The 10,352-nt window shown below is 33.2% G+C and overlaps 2 protein-coding genes across 7 annotated transcripts in view; one reads left to right on the top strand and one right to left on the bottom strand.

Moving 5' to 3' along the window:
* Positions 1–4,118, bottom strand: part of LOC106878405 (RING finger protein 32) — a 24,179-nt gene extending 20,061 nt beyond the window's left edge. The window contains exon 1 of the mRNA XM_014927610.2: positions 4,095–4,118. The gene's annotated coding sequence lies outside the window, so the exon portion shown is untranslated. The remainder of the gene's footprint in view (positions 1–4,094) is intronic.
* LOC106878403 (STE20-related kinase adapter protein alpha) overlaps positions 1–10,352 on the top strand; it is a 45,442-nt gene that overhangs the window by 2,930 nt on the left and 32,160 nt on the right. Inside the window, exon 1 of one of the 6 annotated variants that reach the window (XM_014927609.2) lies at positions 9,038–9,130. The exons of 2 other annotated variants lie outside the window; for them this stretch is intronic. The gene's annotated coding sequence lies outside the window, so the exon portion shown is untranslated. Of the gene's footprint in view, positions 1–9,037; positions 9,131–10,352 lie in introns of those variants that run through there. 3 more of the 6 variants (XM_014927607.2, XM_014927606.2, XM_014927608.2) reach the window with 3 other exon arrangements.

Below are 10,352 nucleotides of genomic sequence, written 5' to 3'. Positions count from 1 at the left end.
AATCTATGCCGTTTGAAAGTATTTATATAAAATTTTATCAAAAGATATCCATTTTCCTGAAAGTTATGAGGGGGAAAATCGTATCGTGTGAATTTTCCGAAACTCCTCTCACTAACCCTCAGTTGGTTTGCTTGCGCAAATTTTGGTTTTCAGATTCGTTTACTACACATTTTTTTACACCTATTACACTTGTTTTCTTTTTTTTTTATGGTGACTGGGTGTTAAACTAGATATTAACCCAGACGGTTAAACATTTATAGAGATTATATATCATTGTGTCTATCTCGGCGAAAGAGGGGTTCTAGTAATTTGATCAACGGAACTAGCTACTTATATCATAGTGTAATTGGTTGAACATTCCACTCTAACAGAATGTTCTGTTAGGCTCGTGAAGTCTCTGGGTTACAAGTACAGCTCATCCGATAGATTTCCACTCAATTTCCATTTACATACTTTCACTAACAAATCTGATGTTATAATAGAAGACACGCACTCATGGTACTGCGCCGTGGGATCGAAATCAGAACTTCCCGAACCCCTGATTTTTCCCATGGAAAACGTAATTCTAAGTAATTCTTTACTTTGGAACAAAACAATTGCAATGTATTGATAAATTTTAAAAGGGAATTTTGAACGTTACTGTTCTTCATTTCCTACTCTTTTAAAAAATCAAGATGTTTGTGCGTTATATAAATTATTTTTTCAAATTTTGATATAACGCTAGCAGTCTTAAGGGAAGGCGGTTAGTGGATTACGTCGACTTCATTATTTAACTGGTTGACGCCGTAGAGATGAAAGGCAAAGCTGATCTCAGCGAGATTTTAAAGTTCGACACTTTAACAATTCTGCCAAACAATCTTTTCAAGAAACCTCAGAGATAAGAAGTTTTGACAGTTTTATTCTCTGAAGGGCATTGGTGTACAAGTAAGTACATGTTCCACGTGAGAATCATAAATGACTTGCGAACATAATTGGTCGAGATCATAATAACCCATGTTACAAAGATTAGACGTATCGAGCTAATGAAAGGGCCAATAGCTCTTTTTTACAACTTACTAGAATTAGTTATAGATCTTCAATTATACAGGTGTTGGATAATGTATTCCTGTTCCTGTATAAGAATAATTTCAACTGCAGCTTCAGTTCACAAATAACTTACTCCTGTAAACAACTCCTACAATAAATGCAATGATTTTTCACATCCAGAGTCTAGTTTTCTATTCTCTCAGAAACATTTCATGTTCTTTCATAACATTACTATCTTGACTGTCTGGGACACATTCTACCAGTATCCGAAGTTTGAAAGTGTTTAGTTTAAAAAAAATTAATTAATCGAGTTGCCCATTCCAGTCAAACCGTTCAACCCATGCCAGCATGGAAGATGAACGTTAAATGATGATGATGATTATTAGAGAGAAGAGTTGTTACAGGAAATGTATTACTTCGCTACCCTTATTAAAATAACGAAACAAACCAAACACAGAGCCTCTATGCAGTTGTTCGGAACGCAATATGCAATGTCTCGTCTCCTAAAAATGGGGACGGTCACAGTTAAGACGTCTTTGATTACAGATCTGACCAAACAAGATTTCATTAAAAAAAAGCATAAACCTAAGAACTATCTTTCTTCTAAAGTTGTGAAATAAAATTAGAAATTTAATTCTTTCGGGAATCATAAGGATGTATAGAGCCAATGCTTTAAACTGACTGTCTTTGCATTTGGCACATGAGATAGTAGCTTGTTGGATATGGTAATGTGCTAATCTAACGCCGATTGCTTTCAGTAGGCTCATAGAAAAATATTTTTAACGATTGCTGATGTTCAGCCCTGATCGAACAGGCTTTGTAGCCATGATTGTCCCGTCTTTTTTCTTCCTTCTTTCTTCGGTGTATTTGTATATTTAATTATAAAGAGAGATGAGTGTGATGGGGGAAGGATTTAATTTGGCTGTTATTTCTAGCAGATTGAACAACCACATAATGATTCTTTATTGGCTACTATAAGGGAAGCAACATCATACTTTTTTGCTTTTATTTCTCCATTTATTGGCATTCTGATTAATGTTTTCATAAACGTAGGCTTTTACTGCATTGACGAAGTAGTGTTCCCGGAAATAATAATATACTTTCTAAACGACAGTCAATTAGTTATCAAGCGAAAAATCCCCACAACCTTTCTGACTAAAGGTAGAAAGAAATGGAGTTATATCCCTTGTTCAAAAGACGCTACACGAATGCCTGGCATTTAAAAAAAATTGTGGACTATACTTATAGTAAGTATGTGAATAAATATGAGAAAATGTCAGGAGTTAATGTAAGAAAATGTGATGTCTTTAATTCAGTTAATATTAGTTAAATGAAAACACGTTTGCCAGTAATATGTAATTTTTATGATACAGTCATTTGTTTTAATTATACACTATATTTAACACGCTATCATAAAGCTAGTATTTTGATGACACAGGCTATGTTATGTATAACAGTTATAAAGTGTAAGTGGGTAAATGAGAAATGCATCAAGCCGAGTTTGTAAATGACAGAAGAGTGTTTGAGAATCACTGACGTAGAGGCCATCTACAAATATATATTCATTTTATTTAGAGAATTCTACTAAATGGTCTTTCGTTTGCTCGTCCCTTCTGTTTAAGATGAAATTATTTATAGCTACTGATTTTAATATCAACTTTCGGAATTAAAATATCTTCTGGCGGTTTTCTAATACATGTTTTAATCAATATCAAAATCACATTATAGATGGATTTCTCCTGGTAAGATTCATAATCAAATATACTATGATACAGTTTAAAAATTATAGGAAAATAATGTTGAAAAAATCAGAACATATCCAAATGCTGACTGCAATAGTGGCCATTAAAATCTAAATTTCTCCTTAATAGTAATAAAAACGATCTCGTTTGTCCTCTTTCTGGAAAGAAAAAGAATCTCAGATTTTTTAGCATTGTGCTGGTGGCACGTAAAAAGCACCATCCGAACGTGGTCGCTGCCAGGCCTGCCTTACAGGCTCTCGTGCCGGTGGCACGTAAAACCACCCACTACACTCTCAAGAGTGGTTGGCGTTAGGAAGGGCATCCAGCTGTAGAAATTCTGCCAGACCAGACTGGGGCCTGGTGCAGCCACTGGCTCTCCAGACCTCAGTCAAACCGTCCAACCCATGCCAGCATGGAAAACGGATGTTAATCAATGATGATGATGATGATGAAATAAACAACAAAATCATTAACCAGATAATAGTTACAGGAATTATGATTTAGAGAATTTAGGTCAGTCATTGGCAAACTGCAGGACTTTCTAAATGGTATGCCTAATGAAATATTATCTTCAGGTTTTTAGTAGTGTACCCTCTCTGATGATGAGGAATGTCTTGTGCAACCCACTTTCAGAAAAAAGGTTACCCATACCTGATTTAGGCTAATAAAAACGGAACAAACTGAAAAATAATAATCTGAACTCAGTATCCTATCCTAAATCAAAATATTTTCAGTGAACCCCAGGGGAAGTATAACTAGAGTGTACAATGTTCACCTATGTGTACAGCTGGGGGAGCTTCTATGCAGGCACTGAACCTTCCCTCCATTCACACCTTACCATCTTAACTCAAAGATATACATAAAGATACCTTACCATCTTAAATCATAAGATATACATAAAGACAGTGTTCAAAAGCAAGAATGCTTTTCATCATAGGTCTGCTCAATCAGAGTTGAATCTAAGGATTTCTGTGTACAAGGTAGATAATAAAGTCTGAAAACAAAGTCAAACTTTGCACTGACTACAGAAAAGAAAACATTATGATGCTAGAGAAATGAAGTATGATCTGTTGAATGTGATATATTAACTTGTATGAAATGAAGTTGTTGAGTTTTAAGTGATATATGCTGTTGAGACAACTTCCTTGGTAATGACGTGTTGCAAATGAGTGATGAAAAAGTATTGTATGTTCACAGTTTCAATTTCAATTCAGTTTATTTTTACATGTAGTCCCCAAAATAACAAATTACATTAAAATAAGTCATATAAAGTAATATATTGTAATGCTTGGAGATACAACAAACATAAAAATATTTTTTGCTTACATTGTTAAGATGTATTGAATGTGTGATAGTGAAGGTAGTATCATTTCCAGTGACTTATTTCCTAAACAAAAATACAATAGATAAGGTAATTCAGTGAAAGTATTTTATTTATTAATAGGATTTATTACATTTATCACAAACCATTATGTTTCATAAAAGAAGTTAGATTTCTTTTAGCCAACTTGATACAAAATTTATTAAGTAATGAAGTTTAATAAAATAACAGGTATTTGTAGTAATGAAATAAATGAGAAGAGCTGAAACCAAAATCTCAAGATACTGGACCTCACTGATGAAATGAAAAAGGATTGTGATGAATGATAATATATTATGTGACAAACCTGTCCAAACCATGCCAGCATGGAAAAATGGACATTGTAATAACCATGCAACAGTGATTTATATAAAATTTTTCCAAAGCATACAAATTTTTTTTGACATATCAATTTTTTGCATAAGAGGATAGTTATATGAATTAACAACAGTATATCACTAGCACATATCTTTTCATTGTAGAGTCTGTGTATTACATCATATATATATATATTATTATTATTATTAATTTTTTGGTAGTGTCTTTAACAGTACAAATATAACCAACAAAGAAATATATGAATGAAACTGTAATTGCTATATAGTTGAGTAGAGAAGTAGCCAGAATATCTTGGCTTGATAACAGGATAAAGCTCCTTCCTAAATCATTGGGACAAATAGGGTCATTTTCCCAGTTTCTGTAGCATATGTATTCTGCACTGGTCTGTCGTAGAAATACTTATTTTGCCAGCTGAGTGGACTGGAGCAACATGAAATGATTTGTTCGAGAACACAACGCATCTCCTGGTCCAGGAATCAAAACCATAATCTTATCCTAACCATTGAGCCACATGCTTCCACCAAAAACTCAATGTAGTTAATCAAATTAGATCCACTAAAAAAGAAAACTGCCTAGGTTGAAGAAAATTCTATCACTAATATGAAAGTGCAATAAGTTGTTATTTAGTCTCAAGTCATCCCTGCCCAAGCTAAACTGTGATTAAAGATATTCCAGGTAAGACCACCCCATCTTATCTCTTTTTCATGATTAATATTTCTAAGTCTATATTCTTCAAAATGTACTTTTTTTCTTTTTGGACTAGTGTTGTTTGTGAAAGATTCAGCTGCTATTTCAAGTATGTAATGTCCCTTGTTTGCTGAAATACAATAAGTCTAAGACATGGTCGAACTTTACATATGTACGTGTGTATATATATATATATATATGTATATATGAGGATCAGAGGAGGATGACTCTTTAAACTATTATGTTATTGTATTGTCTCAGTCAACTGAAACACCTGCAGTTTATAAGCAAGCTGTTAGAACATAAATTAGGTCCTATTTTCAGACCATAAAATTGAAACCAGAATAGCAAGTTAATGTTACATGTTTATAACAGAATATATACAAAAGATTTTGAGTGTTAATCTAATTTAATGGGCAGACAAGTAAGAAACCAGCTTTTTAAAAAATGTTTGAAAAATTACTGAAATTATAAATGCCTTATTTAATGATACAACATAACACCCTAGTAAATGAGCCAAAGATGGTACTTTATGTATTCACACCTACTGCTAGAAATAGCAGCCAAGACTTTGTGAAATCACATTCTATTCTACCATCTTTGAAAAGGACACACTGGATTGTCTGACAAAAAGATAGAGAGGCTTTGAAAATAAATCTGCTGGAATGTTTAACTGGAGCTAAGCAAAAAGTAAATGACAAAAAAAAAAAAAAAACCGTTATATTTGTGATAGATCATATGGGTTAGCAGAGATGATAAAGAACCAGGTTAGATATTCCGGAGCATTTTTATTCTTTTGATTCTTAATTCTGCATCCACACCCTTCTAAAGCCTATAAAATACCACTTCATTCTACTGACTCTTGTGATTAAGCAAAAAAAATCATTATGTAGAAATGAAATGAAACATATTGTTGTTGAAATCTCTACTTTATAGATTACCAAAAGAACTGAAAGACTATTTGAAGTTGGAATACCTGACCTTACAAATTTAATTTTGCAAAGGTTAGCAAAGTTATCTCAGGTGAAAGATCTGGGCAATTAATAGGACAAATAAACACGATTTGAAAATCATTCTTATAAAAATAGAAGGAAAAAAAACTTCCTATTCTCTCCAAAGTATTCTCTTTCATTTTAAAATAAAGTAATGACATGAACAACAATGTATGCCTCTGGAGAGTAGGAACTTGATGAGATAAATCTTTTATTGTTTAGTCCATGGAAGAGACACACACAGCTATTCCCCAACAAAGGTTTGCAGTGTGAACCTCTAGACTGATGACTGTAAATTACCTTAGATTTTTGAAGTTCTAGCCTGTTGTAATATTAACAGTAAGTAGCTCAACTGGAAATACTTTAGAGAACAAATGAGGATTGGATAAATAACACCCAGTCAGAATCAAAGTTAAACTGAACTTCTGTAAAAATCTCAGTTGGGTCAGATTTTATTCACCACACCTCTAATATTTATGACACAAGGACCTATAAAAGTTATTCAGCATAATGAGTGCATGGTTGAAATCTGATACATCAAGAGTTGCTTGCTAGTCCAGACATCCTCTGAGAATCAACCTTGGGGAAGACAAGCCTTGGGTGTCCTTACAAATCCATGGTCAAAGCCCTACTGAGGACAACAGTACTATGACTGCTAATGAACTATGGACACTGATGATGGAATGTGATGTATTTGAAGCAAAAGTTATAGTCAAACTAATGCCAATCTCTCAAACCTACTAGTGTTCCAGTGGTTCAACCAACTGGAAAGAGCAACCAATTCTTCCTTACATCACATCATACTGTTATAAAAAAAAAAAGTATGGGGACATTACCTAATGTAGTCCTAGGTGCATTATACTTAGGAAAAGACATGATAGTCATGACTGATTGAAATGCTGCTCGGGACTGTTGTTTAACCTAAGATTAAACAACAAGCACAAACAGTAACAGAACAGCCTCTATGTGTGTCGCATGCTACAAAACTCTTTCCAATCTAAGATGATAAATATTGATGAGGATTCACAACAAACAGCTTTCTGGAATCTCAGAGCTTCTCAGAATTAAAAATTCAAACTCCTTCAGAAAAGACCAGCCAGAAGCTAAAACAAGAGTGACATTATTTTTCAAATTTGCAATATATATATATAGATAGATAGGTACAGGTAATATTTTTTTTCTCTCCTTGTTTCATTCTGTTGAAGAGCGTAGGCTCGAAACGTTAAAGACTTTCTCTATTCCCGAGTGTTACACTAATACATCCATTTGTTGTTTACACCACCTGTCTTCGTCTGTTGTTTTTTCATGAATTCTCCCCCATATATATATATAATACACACACATGTATATCAACAAATAAAATCAAAACTTAATCAATATGACTACTAATATTAGATCATTGGTACTGAATACTATGAAGGAGATACTGGAATGCATGCAAATTCTTTGAACTGAGATGCAACTTGATTAATTTGTTTCTGATAACTTTCTTGTTTGAGTACAATTTTCTCATCAAGCTCATAAATCAAGTTCTCTAAGAGTTTTATTTGATCATTTATGAGACTAACACCTTCATCTAAATGTTTTTTTGTGAATTGTTTTGAACTACTAGCCTGACTTCCAGCATCTATGGAATGAGGTGATACATAAAAATAGCAATGCTGTTTAGGTTGTAGTGTGCGCGATTTGTAGAGAATATTGTGTTTTTTATGAAACTGATCAATTTCTAAGTCAAGCTCTTTGGCTAATTCATTAAGATCTTTTTCACACAGTTGTAATTTCTTTTCTATCCACAGTCTATCTAAATCACAGATTATATCATTGTAAGGAAGGAGGGCTTTTTCAAGGTTCGTCTTTGCTTCAACAAGAAATTGGCAATCTTTAGAAGTGAGGCTCATTAAAGACTTCGGGTCTGCCTTTTCCTCGGGGTCCGATTCCATTTTTAAAGCCAAGACAGTCTTCATCCAATTCCAAAAAATATCCTCTTGTTCCCTCCATTGTAGAAGGTCCTGAAGCGTGGCATTATCGCTTTCTAACTTTTTAAGTAATTTTTCAGGTTCAGATCGCAACATTTTGGCTTCTTGCATGGTCAAATGGTTCATATTAGATTGCACACATTGCATCTGTGTTTCTTTATGGAGGTGGTGAACAGACGAATTACACTCTTGTTGTAATGCATGAACAAGTCTGGAGGTCATTCTGATCTTGTTATTTATCATGACAAGATATTTTAACTGATCAGTTACACTGTCGTTAGACACAGGTTTATCATTAATATCAGGTTTAACATCAATATTAATTTGGTCAGTAGTCTCGACGAAGTGTTTTTCCAAAAGTATAGACATGAAATCTATTTTACTGATAAACCAAGAAAGAGATAACAACAGTTCTCTACTTCCCGAAGACAGGTCTTCAGGGATACTGAAGAGATCGCATGATTTATAGCCAAGCTTAAATAATTCCCGCTGAACGAAATCTAGATATGTACAGTCTGGTATACGTTCCAAAGATTTGGTTGAATCGAAAGCTAATTCACAATTGCAACAAGGCTGGTGGGGCATTCCAAATTTATAAATGTGTATCACATCACACAGCAAACATAACATTGGTACTACTGCTTCAGGTTCGTTGAATTTTGAAAGACGAAAGTTTTCTGCATGAATTTTTGACGTACCATGGCAAGCTAGAATTTTCGTCAACAAACGAATTACTTTCTTTTCCATATTAACAGAAAACAATCACAATCGATTAAGACAAATGTATCCTTGCATTGCATCACATAAAAATCAATAAGTAAACTATAACAATAAAAAGTATAGTTCAAAGATTCGCCCAAGTGACTATAAACATGTCAATCAGACAGGTTGTTTGCCGTCAAGCAAGTTCAAACGATATCAGCTCCTGAGCGGAAGTCACTTAGCCGATTGCATTGCGCCTGCTCAATAAATGCTAAGAGGAAGTGAACGTCGGAGTTTCTGGAGAAGGTGAAGTCTTTTATTTCTTCTGCTCTTCATAATTTGTTTTGTTGTTTTCCTTGCAATTCGTATATGGATGTATGCAACATTAGTTTAACAGCCTTAGCATTGGATACATCCTATGCATGTGAAACTGTGGGGTCTTGTGCAAGTTGTTGCTATTCTGCCTCATAACGTGCTCTGTTTTGTTGATAGTAAAAGCCAGTTCTGTCCATGCGTTTGTTGCTTATAATTCCCTACCAGACAACAACGCCTTTAATAATAATAATAAAGACAAACAAACATATGTATTCATCACTAGATATAATGACATTAGTAGTTAGTTAATATATAAGTACTGTTTTTTTTTTTATAAAACTATTTCTGTAACAAAATGTATTTTGAGACTGGTCAATATCGTTTGTTTTACCGACGCTACTATGTTGTCAAACACAACCTTTATTTATCTGACGATTTACTGATTAAAAGTGTATAAAACTGATTTTTACGCAGTTTAGAATATTTCAAACCTATCAGCTAGTTTGCATCAATTTAAGAAAACTTCCTAAATTAACAAATTTACATAATGATGAATATTTCATCATTTTTATAAACATTCATTTTGATACTTAAATTTATATCCATTTTTGCCTTGTTATGTTTCGTATATAGACTTCATCGCTTCAAATTAGAAATTACGCTTTCTTCGGGATAAAAATATTTAAATGAAGAAAACGTTTTAATCGTGACATCAAAACGTTTCTAATAATTATGACGATTAATAATAGTAACAATAATTAAACTGCAAAGCTCTAGTTTTGCCTGTAAGAAGTAACGAATGAAAATAACCATCCGAATGCAGCACTAATCATTAATATTAATGAACTAAGAGGATATTTACATGCAAAACACTTGTTTGAAGGTGAAGCAAAAGATTAAAGGGAAAAAAACACTTAGTAAATAGTTCTTATTGAACTGTTACAACCTCAGGGACCAATGTTGATGTCAATCCTAGTTCTGTATGTACACATATTAAAGCTAATTTATAATTTTGTATTCGAAGGGTCATTTTCGTTCGTTTGTTGCGTCAGAAGTTAACATATCCAACTATGGCTATGCTTAATTCGATAGTATATAAATTTCTGGAGAGGATATTTACTTTTGAAATAGAAAATATGTATATTTTAATATGATTTCACTATTTCAATCATTTGTCATATTTTTTAAATTGTCAAATATCTGCTCTCTCTCT

The sequence above is a fragment of the Octopus bimaculoides genome, chromosome 6 (genome assembly GCF_001194135.2).
Source record: "Octopus bimaculoides isolate UCB-OBI-ISO-001 chromosome 6, ASM119413v2, whole genome shotgun sequence".
NCBI classification, from domain to species: Eukaryota; Metazoa; Mollusca; class Cephalopoda; order Octopoda; family Octopodidae; genus Octopus; species Octopus bimaculoides.
The sequence above is the reverse complement of the archived record's forward strand: the minus strand, read 5'-3'. Positions and strand labels throughout refer to the sequence as shown.